General features: G+C 40.0%; 1 long non-coding RNA gene across 1 annotated transcript; it reads right to left on the bottom strand.

Annotated features, from left to right (window-relative positions):
- Nucleotides 1–2,582: 2,582 nt before the first annotated feature.
- Nucleotides 2,583–18,110, bottom strand: LOC143172400 (uncharacterized). The gene is made up of 4 exons (XR_012997344.1): nt 17,958–18,110; nt 17,224–17,365; nt 8,773–9,002; nt 2,583–5,135 (listed from the first exon to the last, which is right to left on the bottom strand). It is a non-coding gene; the product is annotated as an uncharacterized LOC143172400 (long non-coding RNA).
- Between the last annotated feature and the right edge of the window lie 5,109 nt (nt 18,111–23,219).

The following is a 23,219-nucleotide window of genomic DNA, read 5'->3' as shown; positions in this document are numbered from 1 at the left end:
AGAGTAGAAGTGAGAAAACTCGTGGGTTGAGATAAAGACAGTTTAATAATTGAAATAAAATAAAATCCTAATAATAATAATGATAGTAAAGTAATAATAATAATACACAAAGCAAGTGATGCACAATGCAGTTGCTCACCACCCACCGACCGATGCCCAGCCAGTCCCCGAGCAGCGGCCCCCCCGGCCAGCTTTCCCCCAGTTTATGTACTGAGCATGACGTCACATGGTATGGAATGTCCCTTTGGCCAGTTTGGGTCAGCTGTCCTGGCTGTGCCCCCTCCCAGCTTCTCGCTGGCAGGGCATGGGAAGCTGAAAAGCCCTTGACTAGTGTAAGCACTACCTAGCAACAACTAGAACATCGGTGTGTTACCAACATTGTTCTCCTAAATCCAGAACACAGCACTGTACCAGCTACTACGAAGGAAATTAACTCTATCCCTGCCGAAACCAGGACACTGAGTATTGCAAAAATTGCTAACTGGAAGGGTAAATATTCTGCTATCAAAATAAAAAAGAAGGGGAAGGTGTTGGAGCAAAGACTGAAGATAACCACATACTCGGCACTGACATCCCCGAGGCAGGTATGAACTGTTACCTGCACTGTGGTTTCAAGAGCAGGAATATGTACAACGGAGACTTGGACAAACTAAAAGCTTTCTGAAAACAAAGATAGCTCATCATAATTGGAATGATTTTACCTGTCTAGGACATGGATTTTTACAGCTAGAAGATCTTTGTATACCCGTAATTAAGCAAGTTAGAACTAAGTTGGTGCCGCTCATCTCGCCCCAAAGCAAGAGGGCTGGATTTTTAGATTGAGCCAAAATCCACAGCCTCTCGCTGTGCTGCCACAGGGAAGCAGACATTTGCAATTAATCCAAATGAGAATATTTGAACTATTTTTTCAGAAAGATTTGCCCGTTCAGGTTCACAAAGCTCTTGATAAAACCTTAGTTTAGCTGACCTCTTGAAGCTGGATTTTAAAATATTGTTCAGGCATCTGGAAAAGCAGGTGTTCAGCTACCACGTTGTTTCCATAGTTTGTAGGAGCTTATTAAAATAAAGTGTAATGCTGCCATTATTTTGAGGTTCCAATATGTACCTGTTTGTGTTATTTGTGTCCCAATAAAACACATTAGACATTCTGGCCTTCAGGTTTTGATCCAGAACTGAAAGATTTCATTGGGTATCTTAGTAATTTCAATGGGATTTGAACTGAGGTATTGCAGACAGGGAAGACTCCATCCAGATTTCCTCCCAAGTCATAAAGTAGGAAACATTGCTGATGGGAAGAACCAGGGAATAAGCTAACTGTTCATCGGAGTGTTTACCCAATTTATGGCATCAGTGTTTCCACTTTATGTCTCTGGCTAACTTAAAAAGACAAACTTAGAGTCCTTTCAGACATTATCTTTTTGTGTGTGTGTGTGTATGTATAGTGGCATTGTTTAGTTTTGGTATATGTGTACCAAGGCACTGAAAATCTTGGAGCATTTGTCATGTTGAGTAACCCTGCTGGGTCTTCCTAGTCAAAATCCATTTATCCAAGAAATCAAAGGATTACCCTGTCATCTGCCAGCAACTTTAAGGCTATTTCAAGACCCTTACAGGAGAAAGGCAATCTAAAATTGGGTTAACAATGCCATACAGTAAAGTGTTATCACTGAAACATGGTAAATATAGATTTATGTTTTTGGTGCCTACTGACTCAATACTCAAGGTGCCATCACTTGTGAATCCCATGCCCTAAATAACATAAAGTACCCTCACAGTTCTATTAGTGTTTAATAGACGTGTTTGGGCTGGTAAGTATGATTAAAATGAGCAGTTTCACTAAAATTACTAAAATTACTAGAAAAACACATCACAGGAGATGTATTACTCATAATCTGTTAAGACCATGCTAACCAGGTAGAATAGACTATTATGTTGCTGTATAAAGTTTCCTTACACAAAAGAGAATCTTTTGTAGAGATTGTAACTTGTATTTCTGCAACTTCTAGTGCAAGGATTAGTATATTAAAAATGCCAAGGTAAGTAAATAGTTAAAAAGGTAAAATCTCACTCTGGTATACTATATGGGAGTCTTACTGTTTGATTCAACAGGCCAGGCTGTCGGTCTCTGTGTTTGATTGGAAATGAGCTGTTTACTGAGCTCTGGCGTAGTAGCATGGAGCTGAAGCCCAGGACGGGGTTCTGCGCTCTGCTGGGACTGATGCAGCCGGCTCTGATGGTGCTGCTAATTCCACCCTGCTCTGGTTTCTCTGGTAAGTCCTGACACACTGATTAACTGTGAGTAATGATGAGGTGGATTCTGAGTAGCCTGCTGCAAATAGGTATTAGATGGAATAAGTTTTAAGTTTTCATACAATAAAAAGGAATTTGGTATCCTGCCGTGTCAAGGAGCTGACAGGAAGTGTCTGCTGTTACGAAACTAGGTGGGATATACTTCAGATGCAAACTGAGAATGAAAAGTGTATCTCTAAAGTTAAGGATTTATCCTTCCCCCTGCCTCCCCCACTTTGACAATCACCCCTCCTCTCCCAAAGTTAGAAGTAGAAGGGTTTTGCTTAAAGCACAACAGGAAAGGAAGAAGAATCTGATTTAATCTGCATCATGGTCAGATTCAGGCCGTGAATCCATGCCATTGCTGTTACCATTGAATAGTATATATCGTAAACCTGCTCTAGTATAGTAAGCTACTTGACAGTGTCCATGGGTGGCTGTGACAAGAAGTATCAGTGCCAGGACCATCCAAAGGCTCAGAGCAGGCTTTGCCAGCTCCAGGAGACAGACCTTCGCAATGCACTGTATCAGTCACTCTAGGGAAACATTGCAAGAAGCCTGTGAGAGCAAAATAGTAGATTTCCTCCTAGGAAGCAGAAGTAGTTGAATGCTTAGATGTGTTTCTCTCTACTGGGGCAACATTAAAGGGAAGAGAGGCTAAAGTCTGCTAAGGAACCACTCTTCCTGCCTCAGTGATAAACATCTCCTCTCACAATTACGTGGAGGTCGAGCAAAAGGCTGAAACTGAAAAACTAAAGAAGAGCAGTTTTATTGTTTCAGACAGTTATTTTATTTTAATGAGTACCCAGGAGGATACTCAAGCAATCTGCAGGAGGGGTTGCAACCAGCAGTGCATGACAATTCAAAGTCCCACACTAGAGAAATATTGAAGATTTACCAAGCTCCAGTCTATAAAATGAGATAGGGTTAGACAATTTTCCTAAAAAGCCATGATTTGCAAGGGTCACTGTATTCTATTAAATGCTTGTCCTTAATCATATATCCATGAAACATGATTTCTCCTATAAATAGTGTCATCATTTCTTTCAGAGTGGCATATTTTAGTATATTTTTTAATTTCTGAATATTAAAAATTATGTTTCTATTATTATTAGTTTAAAACAATTGGGTAACATATAGCAGGTTTACATAGTGGATTTTCTGGTGAGGATAGCTAATGTGGTCTCCTTATAAAAATATATTTTCATATTAGAAAACCTCTCTATTTCATACTTTGCATATGGTAAGAGATGTGGCAGTAGCTGTGTTCCACATTATTCATTAACTAAAATCTATGCAGTCCTAGTGGAACACTGACTAACAGAAGGTGAAGTGCTGTGCTAAAGTAATTTCCTCTGTGAAAAACCTGTTCTAAGCATGCAAAGAGTGATGATAGAAAGTATTTCTTGTAATGCATTGCAGAAGAAACTGTTTAGGGTGTGTTACAAAACAAAACACAACACCCTGCAGGGATATACATTGTAGCAATGAAGGTACAATAATTTGAAGGTGGTTTAAATAAGCCTTTGAAGGTGACTCTTTTTTCTCCAAGCTAGGTTAGCTCAACTAGATCATCTGTATTTCTATTGCTCATCATCAATAATTTCCATTATTCAGGAAATAATTTCTGCATCATTTATAACTTGGGCTCCAACTAGAGTTTAGATCATGTTTTTTAACATCACCAGTTTTGAATAGAAACTTCAAATTTTCTCAACATGTGCCTTCAGTACACTTTTATACTGGCATACCAACGAGAGTCACAAAGGTCAGCTGTGATTTGAGACAGACGGATTGCCCAATCCCTGGGCGCTCGGGTCTGGGCTGTCACAGGCTATCGCAGCTTTACATGATGTACTTGCTGACAGCATGGCGAGAGGCACCAGTGCTGCACAGCTGAGCCAGCGAGCTCTGAGGTAGCTCTGGTCCGGCCGCTGGTGCAGAAGTGTGTCTGAGACAGATGCCGCGTAAAGTGGACCAAGCTATGACATCTGAGCAGCTTCTGAAATGACACAGCTCATATCCTGCTGACTGAGAAGAGTCAGCAATGGGGCCTCTCTGGATTATATGCCTATAGAAAAAGATGGTTAGGGGCTGAATTTGTTCAGCCTCTTATTGTTCTAAAAGTTCTCTTGTTGTCTGGTCTCCCAAGATAATACACAGGAGATGACTGCTAAATGCATTGCTTACATCTTGACATTCTACGTTTGAAAAAAATGTGTTCTGCTCCCAAATGGGATCTGCTGGCAAAGTGGAATTTCGGGGGTCAAGTGCGGCACCAGATTTTTATTGTATTGCACTACTTTAAGCTCCTTCAAAACTTCGGTGATACGCAAAAGAGGAAATGCTGTCATTTCTGGTCAGGTGGAACAAGTATACACAGTGGAAATTGTTGTAGCCAAAACTTAAAAGTATCTATTGGCATAGAAATGGTAAGAAGTTCTGGTATTATATTCTTATTTATTTCATATTTTAAATCTTAAATGGAATTTTGTCATTGAGTGTCGGAAATCCAGGATATGCAAGTGTACATCAGATAGAGTAGAACAAGGGCAGTGCAGGATTCAAAGCCAAGTACCAGTGGTGTCTTACAGGCATTAGCAGTGTAATGCACTACTTACATACTTGACTAATTTGTCCACAGAAGGAAATTGTTGTGAAGTGAGGAAAAGGTATGAAGTAAAGGTGACTTTACAGTGATATTCACACAAAATAAATGTTCTTAATGAAACCCCATTGTAATATTGTTGGTGCCTGATGCAACCCCCTGCCCCCATAAATACTTTCCATGAATGCGTCTTCTCTTTTCTTTGTGTGTGTAGGGAACAATAAGGGATTACTCTTTCCTGGAATAAAAACAAACAAAAAATTTCAGAGGGCATGAAAAGGTATTTTGGAAACAAAATGTGATTGTGCACAGAGACTAATTCTTCCCAGCAGGGTTTTTGCAGGCATTCAGGTAAAGTATGGGAGAGCATCCTATTGCTTTACCACACACCACAACACTGTTTCTGAATACTAATAGAATAAGTGTTGTGAAAGATAATTAGGATAGTATTTTCAAGTGTAACTTGAGTCCAAATACATACCAGAACTTATTGAAAATCTCCACTTTACAGATGAGGAAAGTCACTTCATTTAGATGCTTTAAAAAATTCAACCAGTAGTTTAACAAACATGGGATATTTCAAACTACTCAGTTTTGGACTGTTCCTGTCTAGGTCATCAGTATTCTAAGTCTATTACCGGCATATGCACACAAGTAAATGTTTTTGATAATCTTTGCCCTTTCAGAAGTATATGTCTGTATTATTAAAGTAGACTTCTTTTCATGTCATCTTTTGTTCCGCAACTAAGAGGCAGTTAATATGTCTCCCTGTTGGCCACTTACATCCCATTGAAACTGCTGGACGTAGCTAGGCTGATACTTAGCTTCTTTGCAGATTATATTCTGGAATCCAGATTATGATCCCAGTTTATTTAGGTTAATGATCTGATAAACTCATGAATAATCCCATTGATTACAAAGAGATTAACAGTTTCATGGGATGCAATAGTTTCACCGTATGTTCCATAAAGCAAGCTAAAATACTCTACTACTGCTCATCACAAATCCTTGAGATCTTCCAGTGCTTCCACAGTTTATATTAAATTACATATAGCTTTTTCTTTTTTTCCTAGGGAGAGTAAATAATCCTTACTTGTCTGAATAATGTGTGGGATAAACAGAGGCAAGCACATTCTCACCACCAGAATAATAATTAATGTTTAGTAATTATTATTAATACCAAAAGCATTTTTTCTGAAAGTGATAGTTGCATTCTTTTCATTGTTACATGCAGCCTTGCAAAGACTTGATTATACTTTTAGTCTTTTTCAATACCTGATAGAGTAAACTCTTCTGTACAGAATGCTACCTATTGCTGCTGTGTGAGACAGAAAGGTCACCTGTGCATTACCACACTGCATTTGATCCCATCCTTGAAAAGGATCGATATTATTCAAGCATCAGTGAAAAGGAAACCCAGGAAATTGGTGGACAGGCATTATTTCTTTCTTACATGCAGCAGTATGGTAAAGGGTCCAGTCTGGCTAGGTTTAACTGTATTAAAATGGAGAGCTCAGTCAGTCACAGCTGAGAGACAGCTTAGAAAACTTTTCCTTACTGCTTCCCAGTTGTTAGCTGTTATTTTCAAACTGAGAGGCTGGTGCCTGGCTGTGTGTTATTTTGGATGCAGTAAAAATTTAGGAGTCTCGGGCACAGGCCAAATATGCAGTGTGAACATAATTTTTCAACGGTAGGCTTCTTTAAACTAGTGGAATGAAAGGATATATTTGCTCTCTATATGAGCATCGGGAAATAAATGCTAGGGAAAAAAAAAAATCAGAGCTTAAGAGTTATAATCACAAAAGAAAAATAGATCAGCCAGGAGTGGCTTCAGACTGGAAATTAAAGACAATTGCAAATCATCAGAAGAATGTGTTTCTGAAATATTCCTCCAGTGGAAATAGCGGCACAAACCCTGACTAGTTTCAGATGGAATCTGCATGTGTAACCTGCACATCAAATCCTGTAAATAAACAGGAATATAAGATATAGTTGCTTCCAATAGTAGGGAGCTGGTTAAAATTTAAATGGTGAGACAAACTCTGAATATTTGCCACTTCATGGAGATGAGCACTTTGTGTCTGCACAGACCAGCTGAGCCTGGCAGGCCTTCTCACAGTTGCACTGAGATCAGCAGTAGGTCAAGACTGTAGCCCTCAGCCAGTGCTGTTTCAGACAAAACTACCAACAAGCTATAAGACTTTTATGAGAAAAAAATCAGTCCAGGAGCTGAATCCAAGTCCCCTAATAGGCTTGAGATTTATCCTTGAATAAATATTAAACTTATAAATAAGCTTTTGTTTCTCTATGGATAGATAAGTCATTAATCGGTTTACACAGAAATAATTCTATTATCACTTTTTAAAAATATATATATAGGTTGCAGGACAGTATATCCTGCTGGATCCAAGTGCCTGGGAGAGGCGGGGCTGCTCGGCTCCATGTCCCCAGGTCCAACCCGCAGCGAGGCTGGGGACGCATTCCCAGCAGGCAGACGCATACGGAGCACATGTATACACCGTGTATGTACCTATACATGTGTCCGGACACACGGATCATACAGACACCCAGAGCACTCACACGGACACAGGCAGCACCGAAGGCCTCATCCTGCTCCCCTCTCCAGCGGAGCAGGGTGGGGGTCCACAAGTGACAAAATACACACATGTATGGACGAGGTGGGTCCCTCTGGCAGCCGGCCTAGACCCTCAGCCTGACCAGCAGCTGCCCCTGGATCCCAGTCTGCCTAGTTGCTGGCACCGGGACATACAATCCCTGAGGCTGCAGCCCCACGCCAGCTGCTGCGACAGACTGTTGCACACACATACACACACATACGCATGCACACACATACGCATGCACACAGAGCTGGCTGGGACTCCCCTGTCCCCATAGACAAACCCCTTGCGCTCTCGCCCTCAGAGACCCCCACACGCACTTACTCCTGGCCACTTCACCAGCCTGGCACCCCGTCTGGTGCGATCATTGCTGGCACTTGCACACTCACTCACACACCCACACCCACTGTGGTCGCTGCACCACGGACACAGGCTCCCACCCACCCTCTGACCCCAGCCGCTGCACTCAGACCCCATATGTGTGCACACACATGGGCACAAGTGTGCACATACACATGTGCGCACGCACGCGCACACACACACACAGAGCTGTTGGTGACAGAGTGAGGAAGGATTGTGGCGAGCAGCCATGACAGGCTGCACTGGCCAGGTGCAGGCATGGCTGACAAGCGTACCCACCAGCCAACTACTTACCTGCCACCAGCCCTTTTTGCCCCCTTGCCCCTCATTTTCCCACTCCCGTTCCTCCCCAGATCACCTCAACCCCTTTTTCACACCTTTGGTTCCTCCCCAAACGTTCCATAATAAATCCTATGGGATCCCAAGCTGCTCTTCCCCTGCACCCACAACGTGTCCCCCAGCCCTGGGCAGCAACCCCCCTCAGTTGGAAGTGTGACCTGGGGGTGCTCCCGATGGCTGCTGGTGGTGGGTTTCATGCTGGGTGTGGGCTGGGGCTCTCCTGGGACAGCCCTGGGAGGGCCATGGCAAGGTTGCTCGGTCCTCAGGAGCCCTTGATTTGGGTTCCCACCTGCCATCCTGCCCCTGGGCTCCTCAGGGCTTGTGCGATGAGCCTTTGATGGGCTGGTGGCCCTGGGGTGGGCCTGGGAGCAGCCAGGGCAGGGTATTATTTGGGGTCCCCCTCCTGCCATCGTCGCTCTGTGCTCCTTGGTGGGTGTGGAGACAAGCTTCATCACATAGCCTAACAAAACCAGTTCAGTAATCAGACATTTACAACATACTGTACATACAGAAAGCAAGTACCAAACACAAGGAATTTGACAACAAATTGCCTTTTACCTTCCAACTCACATGCCCTTGAACACCCACGTAGTAGTGCAGGCAAATGACTTCTTGCATTGCGATCTCTCATCTTTGCTTGTGAGAAAGCAAGTAACGATGGCAAAAGGAGGTGGTAATGCTTTCCTTTTCCCAGGGTGATTAGCTCTAGTAAGTCTACCATTAGTTCCTCCATACTGTCCCATTACTGATTACTAATGATTGAGTCTCTTGACATCCTTTACTGTTGTCTGAAAAGAAGAGAATGGAAATTAATAAATATTCAACCTGGGGAAAAAATGTCTGCATGACAGGAAATTATAGACTGGAAAAACTGGGTTAAACTGGCAAGGTTGATAAAAGACTGAAGTATATCATTAAAGTACAATGACATTTGACAAATTCAGTCACGTTAGTACCTATAGGCCTATGCAGGAAAACAGAAAACAGTTCTGTTCCATTCAATTTTTCTTCTATTTTATAAGCATCTGAGATAAAAGGAGGAGAGAGTTTGCTTGCTTGGTTGGTGCTTGCTTTGTAATGAAGACTTTTAATTAATATTTCAATTAGGATCTTTATGTTTAACAATGTTATCTTTGAAAGTAAAGCTGTATTTCAACAAGAATAACAATGAATTATATTGAATATGTTCTGTCCCATAACATTACAATGATGCTGACTCTGGGGTACTTTTTGTAGAGTTATACATCTTTGATTTTTTCATATAGAAATAGAAACATCTTAGATGTAATCATAAAATCAAGGTATCACATTGTGACGTCTTAGATAAAAGTGTTCATTTTCAGCAGAATGTGGCTTCAGTCATATTAAAGCAAGCCAATTAAATTTCAGGTCTAAGCACTTCCAGTAAGTACTAGGGTTTCTCTGGGACTTCTCATGACAAGTGTAGTTTATCACATAGGAAAGTGTAAAGTTAATTTATTCTTTCCATTCATTCTTAACTTCCTTGCATACTTGGCATAGGTAAAGCTTGCTTTAGTGCTAAAACTATTTCTTGTGGCAGTCCTGAATTGAAACCTCTGAGTGTTCAAGATTAAATATAAACTCCGATGTCTTCTATTTTTAAATCCCCCCAACCACACGCACAAGCACACACACACACTCACATGCCTTAACTATGGAGTTTTGCTGACATTTCATAGTGTTTTATGACTTCTAGAACGTCTCAGCAACAGAAGCCAGTGTCCCTCCACAAGTATGCCAACAACTTACAGATTATTCATTTAACTCCATAGCTTTTTGCACAAAGACCTTGATGCTGCACATCCCTGGTGTAGTTTGCTCTTAACTTGCATGATTGATGGTCCCATTAGCATTGCTTAGCTTTCAATTACAGTATCTTGAGAGTGATAACAATTACTTCTTAACAACTTAATGATATGGCCTTTAGTACCTTTTAAAAACCTCAATGTCTGTTATAAATCTTATGTTTAAATGCACACACATTCTGTTTTCCGTATCCTGTTCAAGTTCACGACATCTTTGTTCTGTTCTAACACGGCATTACACTACATGTATCACTACGACAGCAGACAGTCTGGGGACAATTTACAGCTCAGTGCTTCACAGTAGTTCACCCTCTCTGCACAATTGTAGCCTGCAGCCTCCAAACTAATGCGACTTTTGTGGTCTCGCGGAGGATGACAGTATTTTCCACTGACTTTGCAGAAGCACAACAGATTGGAAAATGTGACAGCAAGGAAAATGTGAGTCCACATAGTCTGATTTTAACAATAGCTCATTCTGACTCTCTTCACTAGGGAGCAACATAGGGGAGATACTTGCGAGTCAGATGCGTAGCAGCTGGAAGACATAGATACGCACCAGGCTGCATGAGGTCTGCTTTGGTGTTGACCCTGAAGAAAACATGATCTTTTAAGGGCATTGGATAGCAGAAGCAAACCAAGGAATGCACAGTTGCCCCTATTGCCAGCTTCCACAGCACAGACAGAGGGAGCATGTGAGGAGTTAATACGGGAGAGATGGCTGTTGTGTTTAAGTCACAGTTTAGCAGGCCAGTAGCCATGAGGTTACCACTTCACAAAATACGGATAAATATGGTAATGGAGGGAGGACTCATGATCCCAGTTTTGTTATTCTGCTCATTACTTTGTAAACAGTCACTTGAACTCACTACCAAACAACTGTGTTAATGCTCCGGTTAGTCATTGCAACTCGCTTACCGTAACTTCTTGAATTTAAGGGTGATATTTCTTTTTATCAATATATTGACATTGATTGACAGTGCTCTCAGGGATTTCAAAACCACGGATTAATAGATGCTCAACAAGTTGTTAAGTAATGTTATGTCTCCAAATTCAGATGGAGTGGTCATAAACAACAATTTAAGGAACATCCTTTAATTGTAAGGATTGTACGTGCTGTGTCTGTAATGCACAGGGTTTGACATTAAGATTTAATGAGCATTTGATGTTCTCTTCATAAAGAAAACCTAGGCTGCCCACATGTCTAAAAAGCGGGTGTTATGTGCTTAAAAATAAGATAACGGAAGTTACTTCAACAAACAGTTGCTGTGATACAGTGAAATCTATATATATACTGGACAATCAGAAAGCAATTCCTCACACACTGAAGTAAAAAAACCCATGCTCAGAGCTGCATACTTAACTACAGTTGGATTATGATACTCAAAGGAAGACTGCAGTCAGTTAATAAAATCACAAGTGCCTCGAAAGTGTCTTGTCTCAGGATAATCCTTTAACTCCACTCATAAGTTAATTAGTAACCATGTGAATGGTAGAGCAAGCACTGTGGAAACAGACACGTGCGGTACTTTGGAAAACATTAGATGCTGAAAAGGTTAGGAGATGGAGCAAAGTACAAGACAGTTAAATCAGGCAATGCTTCAGAGCTAAATTTTGATTCAGAGGACAATGCTTTTACAGGATATATTTAACCCTCAGAGGCAGAACCAGCCCAGGCTTACAAAGCATCTGTATTTACATATGAACCAGTGTGATTTCTGGATGTTCTCATTAGGAGCTCAGTTTGGGCATCTTTTTAGCTGACCCTGCCAAAAAGGCCAGATTCAGAGCTTTGACGTCAGATACAGTAATCAAAACACAAGTGGTTTTGATGTAATAGTATAATTTCTGATATTCTATGATTAAGGACTAGTGGATCCACAATCAAACAGTGACTACATGTAGAGAAGTCCAGTCCTTAAATTCTGCTCTGTAATGTTAGAATATTTTAATATTTTTTTCCCCTGAGAAAAGGTGGAGAATCTGGTAGCACATCTTCATTTGAAGGAATAGGATTTGATTAATCTTTGGAGAAAATCTTACTTTTAGATTTTTTAGGAGCTCTATCTATAATCTTGTGCTGATTTGGGTTTCTGCAAGGACTTTTTTTTTAAAAAAAAAGGTACTCTTTTTCCTATTGTATATTGGAAATAAAAAAAGTCAGAAAAAAATTGCTTTTTCTTACCACCATGCTTGGCCTTCACTAGTAAATTGCTGAGGTTCTTTCTGAGAAATTTGTTACAAGGAAATATAGCCGAGAAGCATTTAACTTTTAACCTAGCAAAGAAATACTGGTAGTAAACAACACATGCATTGCTAAGATGAAGTCAGTCTACTGTGTTGGTAAACACAGGCTGGAGAAATGTGAAACACCTTGATTTCTCTCTGTATTTCAGATAATAAAACCTTGATAACAATTTAAAATAAGTATTCTACTTGTGTACCATGGCTTACTGACCCTATAGAGACATCCCCTAAAGAAAAAGCTAGCCTATAAAAACAAGTACTCTTATGAAACTGCCTTGATGATTACTTCCTCTGTGTTTTCAGAATGAGTATCAAAGGTGTCTAAAGTTTTTCCATTTGAATAGTGCCTGAATTGATAGACTGGTGCCAACTATGCTTGGGTTCTTGTGAGAGTGCTAAAGGTTTGTGGGAAACAATCAGATACCACAAATCCTTTAAGGCATGACATTTTTAATGTGTGTTGTGCAATCTGTATTTATGTATCTGGTCTCTGTTGAACAAGAGACCTGACTAGCAGTGTACCTTGTACTGTCAGCTGCCTGTCTGCCATGGTTTTGACTTTTGGGCATTAGGTCCTACAGTACGTATTTCCTTTGCAATCACTGCCAAGGGTCAGGCCATCCACACTGCGACAGCAATTCCTCTTTTAATGTTGTCTAGGAAAAAAAGAAATACAAGCCTTATCCATACTTTCACGGTGACACAGATGAATCAGACAGAAGCCTAGGAGGGATTTTCTAGCACAGAAAGAGGGAAATGGTGCAAAAAGGAGTCTAGGGGATGTTTTCTCCGAGTGTTGCTCAAAGGGGAGTGTTCTAACCCTTCCTCTACCAGTTTTGGTAAAAAAGTGATTTGAAGTAAAATTTTGTTTGCAAACTCTGCTGCAAAAAATTAATTTTTACATTTAAAGAGGCTTAAATTATCCCCCAAATTTAGCTAGAGATACTGAGTACACTTAAATTTTGCATTTGCAGAGCTTCTGTTGGGTGAGAAGCTATTTCACTCAGATATATCTTATTCCAGTAAGTAAGAGCTTTGTCTTGCCCCTTCTCTGGTATGACTTCTTGATATAGGTTAAGTCAAATACCTGAATGTTTTCAGCAAGAGAGCTCTGGGGTTCTGTTTAAACGAAAGGCACACATGACAAAGAGGCAGTGTTATGAGGGACTGATGCGAATCACATGGTCTTCAATGGCCAAAGAATGGAAACTATAAATTAGAAGTATATTTTTGCTAATATGAGATAACAGAGCATAGAAATATTTGAACATTGATTATTGCTGCTTTGTATTATTAATAGTTTTCTAATGGTAACTACCAAGGACTCATTGGCACAAAGTTAACCAAACTTTCCTTGGCTTTGGTTTTTGAATAATTTCTATTAAACTCGATGCATACTCTTCCAGTAATAGTCTGATACTTCTTTTGTTTCAGGAGAAATATATCCAGAAGGTGGTTATTTTTATTCAGTAACTGGCTATATGTTACACTGAAATAAGAACTGCAGTTTTTCAGGGGGGTTTCAAGGGTCTGCTAAGGAATGCAGTTAAAGGCGTGGGAGGTCTTAGGGGTATTTCATAAGTTTATCTTGAGTTCTGCTACTTTTCAGTTTCTGTCTCCTTTAGAGAGCTATTTGTTCTTCATTTGTAAGCCAAGATCCAATTTAATACATGCACAATTATTGTAACCTGTCAGAAAAAGAGTTGCTGTAGTAGAATCTGATAATGAATTTCATTTAAATTGGGAAGTGGAAGATGGGCGCTGCTCTTCAGAAAAAGTAGGTCACCTCCCAGTGAAGGCTTCTGGCAAAAGAGTGTGCTGGTGCTTGCAAGAACGTAAGAATAAACCCATTTCGTGTTGTACAAAGCACAAATGTATGAGGAATATTTACCTACTTTCTAAAGAAGGTTTGATATTAAGCTAGATCTCACTATATGCTGAACGATCTGTCTTAAGAGTGTAACTGTGACCTCTACCAAAGTGCTCAGAGGAAGAAAACCCTACCAGACTCTTCTACCCCACTAAAAAACAAATGGAAAACCTACAAAATGCCTGATTTCATTATTCTGTTGGATTGTGTATAAGCACAGATTTACATTCTCAGTCTTTACTAAGATCTTTCACTTTTGCTCATTTATCAGGAAGAGTCAATCACCAGAAAAGACTAGAAAGTCTGTTTAATCCATATGTTTCATACACGGCATCAAAGGTTTGGGGATTTAGTATCCTGAGAATGATATATATCTCTCTTTCCCTCATGAGAAGACTCTTTCTACATCATTTAATTATATTAAATATTGAACACTGCAAAAAATGTAAGCAAACACGTCTACTTGATGAGAGTATAAAATAAGCTGCTTTCCCATCTTAATACATGCCTCAGTATGATCTACTTCTGCTAAGTTTAAGAAATGTTATTTCCATACACCCCAACCCCCCTGAACTGGGTGATGAAACTCATATTCCAGCTTCTAAAACTCTCTTTTAATCTTGAATTCAAATCCTTTCCAGGTTCTTTCTGTCACTTTTTAGAAACCTGTAGTTTTTCAGTTTTTCATTTTACATCTTACAAAAGCTTACAAACTTTTCATTTGTAATCCAAAATGCAATGTGCCAGCTATAACATGTAAGACAGTAGAGCACTTGCCAATGCACTAGATAATATCCTTGCTTGAAAGTGAAAACAGGAAGGTGTGTTTATTTCTTAACAAAAAAAACCACATCAGTTGCACTTCTGCGCGGTTAAGTGGGGTGAGAAAGTGTTCAGATAGGAAAGTATCTCCTGGTTTATGAGAGGAAGGAAACCTTCAGTTTGAACTCTCTCTTCTGCATGTATATCCTAAAGGCATGGTGGAGCAGTAGGACTTTGGTAGTAGCATCTACCGACCCATAGACAGAATATAAAAATATTCTGTACAAAGCCAGACCACCGGTCTATCTGGGCAAGGTAGCCAGTCTCCAACAGTGGCCATAAACAGATGCTTAGGAGGCCAAGAAAAGAATAAGAACAAGGTATGTGTTTGTTGTACTTTCCCCATCTTCAGCTTTCCTCAGCTTAATGGATTTCCTGGGGTGGATGTGATTTTCTGTCTTTATTAAAGCTTCAGTAGATTTTCCTCCAAGTGCTTGTTCAAATTTCCTTTCACACTGCATAAATTATAGCATCAAAAAAGTCCTTCTCTTATTTCCTTCTGTACCAGGAAGAACCACCTCCTTGCATGGTTTCGAACTCTTCTCTTCCTGTTTTATTTGCTGCCAGCCACTTCTTGTATCAGAAAGGACAGTAAACAGCAGTTCCATAGGCATGCTCTCTAGGCTGTCTTGATTTTTCTAGACATCTGTGACATTCCCTCATCCCCAAATGTCCCTTTTCCCATCTGAAGCATCCTAAACTGCTCCAGAGTTCCTCACACAGAAGCTGCTCCATGCCTTTGATCACTGTTACTGCCTCTTGAACCTTTTTCAGCATTAATGTATTCTGCTTGGAATGAGGGATCCAGAACTGCATACAGTGTTCGAAGAGGCAGTGAACCAGGGCTTTATATGATGGCACCATAATGTTTTCTGTTTTATTTGCTTGTTTTGAGCCCTGAGCAGAAGATAATGCTTTCACCGAATTTGTGGCCCCAAGGTCCTACTCCAGGAGTGGTAATGGTCACTTCTGAGCCTCCCTTTTTGTAAGTGGAGCTGGGATTGGTTTTGCCGGTATACATCACCTTGTTGTTACCAACACTGGCTTTCATTCACCTTGTGTTTCGTTGCCCACTCAATGGATCTAGTAAGGTGTTTCTGCCATTCTTCAGTTGGCCCTTGTCCTTACAGATTTATTAAGTTTATTCAGTAAGCTGTCAACTTACACAGGTTTTTCAGGTTATTTTACTTACACAGCACAGGTTACTTACATGCATTTTCTCATTACTTTACTGTAGTATTATATAAGGCACTTTTTTCCCTAAAAGCAACCTTCTTTTACTATAAAAAGAACCTGTGAAGAGACACATTTTGGTGCCCACTCTTATTGATTTGCTTTTCTTACTACTGAGAACACAGGGCTGAACAAGTTTTAAAACTTAGAGAAAGACATGGTCCCTGAACTATGAATTTATATTTCAAATGTATTTAAAAAACTCCCAAACATGACAGTTTCCAAGAAGCAAATATTATCTGGAAGACGTCTTTTTGAAATAAAGTGCCTTACGCAACAACTTATACAACATGTCTTCCTTCAGTGACAGTCTCCGTGGTAAGTGTTTGATTGAAAAGACATCTCTATGGTAGTCCAGCAGACAGAGGATATGCGCAGGATTAAAGAATTAAAAAAGCAAAACCACGGCATGGAATATGTTGATGGAGTAATTGTAGGAGTGAGAAGAACGTACATTTAAACCCAGATTTTTGGAGAGAAGTCTGGAAGTTGGGGCAGAAAGCTTGTAGATGCTCATAAAAACATTCAGAAATGAAATGGTATGAGAGAAAAATTATTTTAAGAGCGGCTGGTAAGATTAGAGTTAGGAAGAACAGGATGGGATATGATTTGCTAGTAAAGATGAGAAGTGATGAACAAATTAACATACTTCATCAAAACAGTCCTGTTTTGGCCAGGTAAACATGGGAAATCTTTCAAAACTGCTTTGTAAGGGTAGCATGGATTCTTAAGAACTGCGTGTTTCTGTATTTTTTTTTCCTTTACAGACTGGCATATCTTTAAAAAAAAAAAAAAATTGTGTTCCCTTTAAGATGTGCAATTATTGAGTTGGATTGATATAAGCTGCTTTCCCATTCCCTGATCTGACAAGGAACCACTTATTAATTATCACAGGCAACCAGCTTGCCCAGATGCATTTAAGAAGTTCATAGTTTCATTTTATACTGATTTTTTGAGAAAGGTAAGAAATTCTTTCCTATAAAAACTGTGCAATCAATGAAGTAGAAATCCCACCTTGTCAGAAAGCCCATGGAATATCAAGCACCTTCTCAAGAATAAGCAGAAGGGGCAGGAGTGGGCATCCATGTTGCCTTTTCTTCTTCCTCACTGTGTGTCACTCTCTCCTCAGAGGTCTGTAATTGGCAAGGTTTATTTTCTGGAGGAAAAGCAGAAATATCTTGACAGGTGTGTGCTTCTGTGCATAATACTTTCCAAGAGGAATAGAATTTCAGTCAGCTAGAAACAGCTCCCCACCTCATCTCAAATTTTTTGGCAATTTTTTTTTTTTTAATTAGTTCCACGAAGTGGAGGAGGTGGCAGAGCCTTTCACATTGAGTCCCACTGTCTTTGGCACAATTCCCTTTCCTGCATGTCTCTGTCGGGACTTGAACCCGAGTTTCCAAAGGTTCGAGATACTGATCCCTGATTCTACGTGGCTTAGGGTGGGCTAATGGTAGTCTCTCCACGGAAGTACTAGGAGAGAATACTAGCAGAGAGTATATAATGTAGAGACTACGTTCATTTTCATGTAATCCGAGACAATTTCGCTTTCTCTCTTCTTGTTTTTAAGTACAAATTTAACCAAACAAAACATAAACACTTCATTAACTTTTCCAGGTGAATACTGTGCTTTCAGGCTCATCCAATTGGCCTTCAGAGGGATGCTCATCTTTCAAGGCTAGGTAACCTCCCTCCCCAAAACACAACTGGACATGCGAATGTCACACGATCGAAATCAAATCACCTACCACAGCATTTGAGAGGGATGCTCAAGTCTCACGATGAGCAACATGGCTGTCCTGGGACGGGATTTCCACGGGCGCGCCCTGGGACGCGACAGGGCTGACAGCGTTTCGGGAGGGCTCCAGCCACCGCCGCTGCCGCCGGGAGCGGCCGGGCGGCCCCAGCCCCTGCCGGGGCGGGGGAGGCCCGGCTGCCGCCGCGGGCAGCGCCCGGGGCCGCCTCCCCTCCCTTACCCCACCTCCCGGGCAGCCTCCGGAGCCTCCACTGAACCGCCGACGGAAGGGTTCTATTTCCCTGCCCTTCGCCTACCCTTTTCAAAATCCTCTCTCTTTCAACACTCTCCGTAATGCTGCCGTCGGCCACAGTGTCAAAGCGAAGATTCATTCAGGAGTCACGTTAAAAGGTAACAATAAACAAATTACGGCGCACCTATAAGGAGTTTATTTCCCGCTATTCTGAATATTACAGAATATTTTAATAAATATCAACGAACTAATATAGAATGGATTAATATTAAATAACAGCTGGAATGTTATCTATCTTTTTTTTGCCTCTGATTATTGTAAAACAGTTGAGCAACATTTTCTGGAGAACCAAACTACAGCGAACTCGGTTTGGGGGTGCGACTGAGAGAATAAAAATACTCTTACTACAACCGCAGTGCTTCTTTTTGCACGAGTCAAAGCTCGACCACCCCGCCTGTGCAGCCGCGCACTGACAAGAGGTGGTGCTGCAACACTGGTGGTGGAACCGCTTCGCTTCTACCCGCTTGCTTTTTTTTGCGCTTTCCTCGGGAATAAGCAAGTTAGGGCCAACCGACTGGATCACAGCAATACTCTTTCCTCAAATTGGAAAACGAAGTTATTCAGCAGAACTTTTAATCGTTTGTAGAAATTAAATGGTGGGGGGATTTTGGTTCCTTTCTTTCCCCCCCTCTGCGTACCAAGGTAATAAAAACACACAAGAAATTTTATTTTTTCCCCCCCAATAGAAATGGAATTCGTTTTACACCTTGCAAACTTTTGCTGGACATAACTTCAGCAATGACTACGAGATAGGACTTTATTCAGATAGGCTGTGATGAATTCCCAAGCGACATATCAAATACCTGAATCTGCTAAATGCTAGTATTGACTACTTGGAAATAAAAATGCCATTATAGTTCTGTATTCTGGAGGTTACAATTCTGAAAATGTCATCTACGAAATGGAAAATTCTAATTCTTAAGTGAGCTTGAGGTAGGGGGGAGCAGAAGACCTTTGACTGGAGTGAGAAAGGCTTAGATACACACATAGGTATCTTTTCTGCATGACTTCAACGCTCCTGAAAGTGAGAAACTAATAGCAATGGCTTAGATCAGACATGGTGTGGGCAACCACTGTGAAATCTTCCCCATGTAACTCTTGTAACGCACCTCAGTGCTGGCTTGTGGTATCCCTCTTGGTTCCAGTCCTGGACCTCTCTTGAGCAGAGGCTGCCAAGTGTATCGCATTGTGCCAAATTACGTGGTGATTTTCAGATATGTGCAAATTGTGCCAAAGAGAGATTTTTTTAAAGAAATGAATCAGGTGTTGAGATGTTGTTATAAATAAAATAGCACCATTTATATGCTGAGTGATTTCTAAGGTCTCTTTTGATACACAAATCTAAACAATCCAACTCTTGTTAAAGTGTTGGTTTGGGGTTTTTTTCCAGTTATAAAAAAAAGAAAGCCACGCTCACCAGGCACAGCTGAGAAACGGTTGGTTAGTTAGTATGCATAATAGCAACCTCAGGAATTAAGTTGAGAAGAGCCAAATGTGGAACAACAGATTCAGTGGAACAACCTCTCCTGAAGTTTTAAAGGTTCCCTTCTTGGAGCTTGTTCTGTTCGGCACACAAAGCGACAGAGTGATTCATGTTCCCATGTAGCCCACATGTTGCTGGATCCCTCAGTAGTACAGATGTGTGGATGTAAGACAGGAAACTTCCAGTTTTAGATTCAGCCACTGCCAGATGAAAAATAGCCACAGAGCATAAAATCATAACAAAAATATTTTTAACATGGTAACTGCATGCCCTGACTTGTTTCTTGATTCCATTGTTTTGGAACTAGCATTGATGAAAGAGAAAATAAAAGGCCTGGTTACTATGTTAAAAGTGTATTTGAACCCTTAGGGTAGGATTTTCAAAAGTGCTTAGCGCTGGCCTTTCTTTGCCCCCTCTGACATCAACAGGAGCAGAAATAAGTCAATGCTGATAATGCTATCCTTGACATGTTCAACAGTAGAACTTACACCTCATGTGACCCCACATTATTCCTCTTTTCTCTCATCTAATTAATGCTCTGTTTTAATTCATTTAATCTTCAAATTGGTTAGCCATATTCAATGGCTAAAGTCACTTTTGACACTTCATCCTTAAAAAGACTTGCTGCTTTTAGGGAATGTAGGACAAATGTATGCAATTTCAGAAGGTATCCAAGTGTCATGGCAACATACTGACTAATGCAACAAAAATATGGGAGTTCTGTTAAGATAAGCATAAAAAAATGGATGACTGGTCAGAGCTCTCTAGTCTGCAAAATGGTCTAGAAATCTTGCAAATGCAGTGAGGCATTTCTATGAGGTTGCGAGCGTATCTTGGTTTTAGCCCAACTGGAAGATTCACAGCAATAAACTTTTTTTTTTTTTTTTGTCCTTTCTTTTTGGTTGGCTGATAGTTTCTCTTCTCACCAAAACTAAAAGGTAAAGAGGTCAAATAAAACATGTACTTAAATGGTTTGAACACGTAATGTTTAAATACGCCTTTGTCTGTTAGCTCAGGTCTGGGCTTTTTTAATGGGACCATAAATTTAGAAAGAATGTAATGGCACAACTTTCCCCTTTAAATCTGATCTAAAATTGAAGGCTCAAATTCTGTTCTTGGTTACACCACAGCAAGACTGGGCTAGTACTAGTCAGTGAATTTTCACTAGTGTCTTACACAAGCACTAAACAAATTAGGATTTAGCACACAGGTTTGTTTTTTTTTCTTTCGTCCCAAACACTAATGTCACAATACATAGAGAAAAAGAATTAAAAAACGGTTCTTTCCTGGTAACTCTACTTTAGAACTGGCCTAACATCTATGTAAGCATCTCATTTCTACTTGATGAAAATGCCAAAATCAAGACATTTTTACAGAATTCTGGAAGAAGTTACAGAAGCATTAGTGTTACCAATTAACTACTGCATGCAGTGATCCAGTTCTTCAGTGATGAACAAGATAAACATGCATCACCATCCTTGGTCATTATTTTCCTAGTTTTTGACCAACTACCCCATTTAGAGATGGTTAGAATCAGCAAAGAGCACTGGAACTTTAGAGACATCCCAGTCTGAACCTGAAATCTGGGTTGGATCATAATCCTAGATTTGAAAATGGAGGAAACGTGAAGTGTAGATCCTCATCCAAACAGCCTGGCTTAGACTCATCATTGTTCTTTTGCCCATGGATTTCACTGCCAGACACTGCTGGATGATTTTTTTTTCCAAGCAGATAGTTTAACAGGGACTTCTGTTGCTTTTGTGTGGTTATTTAATGGAACTGCTCAATACCACAACATTGTTAGAAATCTTTTTAGGAATAGTATCCTCTCATTTTCCTCAGTTTTCTAGTCAAACAGTAGACATTTCAGTGATGGTAGTGTTTTCCTTTATGTACGAAAAGTTAATTGCTAAGATAGATGCAATCAGTTTTTAAACATGGAATTAAATTATTAGCGTTAGTTTTAATTAACATCAAGGGGTAAGAACTTTTCCTGCCATAACCCTGCAAGCTTCAGTTGTCACGACAACTACTGTATGTGTAACTTTTTAATACAGAGAAATTATTGCTGCTGCTTAATGCAACTTTCCAAGATACTTTTTTTTCTTTTCTGAACCACAGACACCATAAAAGTGAATTCAACACCAACTTGACTGCTAAACCAGTAATATGGAGCACTGGCATACTTCCCTCTCTCAACATGGAAGATTCTACACAGCAGACAACAGTGACCTAGTTACAAGAGGTACTATAGGAAATAAAAATGAAAACGGAGGAAAGTAATATCACAGGCCACCCTTTCTTACTATCAGTGGCTCCTCTTGCGAATAATTCAGAAATAAAAGGATTCTTCATCTTACGACACTAAGATTGTTCATCTACGACAATAGAAAGAGCTGAATTAGAATATATTGAGGGAATACCAAAGCTAAATTATTTTTGAAAAGCATTTTAGAGTATGCTTTTCCTCCTTTTTCCTTTTCTTACTTTGCTGATGCACTAGTAGAGTCAAGTGTAAATTAGCCAGCAGGTGGTAGCAGTGTTTAAGATTTCTAGAACTGGTGTATAAATCATGCAAGTTACTAATACATAGACAGAGAATGTATTTCAGAGAGTACAGACCACACAGTCAATGCCTCTGCAAGTTTACCTTCATGGCCAGGTTCTTCCGATTTTATTGATGATGGATGGACATTTACTTGACACTTTTAAGACATTTCAAAGATTATTTCATGTGCAGGTTAATGGTAAAATGAAATTAATAGGGCTTTTTTAATTTTTTGTTTTTTTTCAGCAGGAGGTGAATTATTAGCCTAATGGTTCATCTTCACCGTAGTCCTCATTTCACCACTGTTTCCTCTGCATCTGCAAAACATAGAAACGGTTTGAAAGTGTTCACATCAGAGGGGTTTTTTTTTTCATATCCACTTCAATTCTAGTACCTTTCAGCTCTCTATCCCTTTATTCTATTTGGCTTCCTTTATTGTAGTCATTAAAGTGAATGGAAAAAAAATGCACTCCAAGCTATCGTTTCTTTGTAATTACTTCTGTTACCTAAGATAAATAATTGCAAACAGTATGAGAGCTCTGGATGTTGTAGTGCAAACAAAATTTTATTTTAACAGGAGAACTTCTGTGTTAATAAGATAGTTCAGGGGCATGATACGTGCAGTCTCTGTTAATGGCTAGTTCATTTCTGAAAAATGCCTGAGGCAGATGCTTGTTGATGGAAACGTGCAAGTGTGATATCAACACTGTAGCAAGGTAACTGTACTTGAATAGGTGACCCTGTTTGAATAAGAAATTCTGATCCATACTAGACAATCACTAAGAACAGCATAATTACATTGAAATTACTGATCTATATAGCCATGGAGTTTCCCAGCTGCTAAGTAGAGGAAACGAAGTATATCTCCCCAGACCTCAGTTTTAAGAGGTTACGATTAATGCATTCAAATTATATTTAAGATCCTTTCAAC

This window comes from Aptenodytes patagonicus, chromosome Z (genome assembly GCF_965638725.1).
Source record: "Aptenodytes patagonicus chromosome Z, bAptPat1.pri.cur, whole genome shotgun sequence".
NCBI lineage: Eukaryota > Metazoa > Chordata > Aves > Sphenisciformes > Spheniscidae > Aptenodytes > Aptenodytes patagonicus.
The sequence above is the reverse complement of the archived record's forward strand: the minus strand, read 5'-3'. Positions and strand labels throughout refer to the sequence as shown.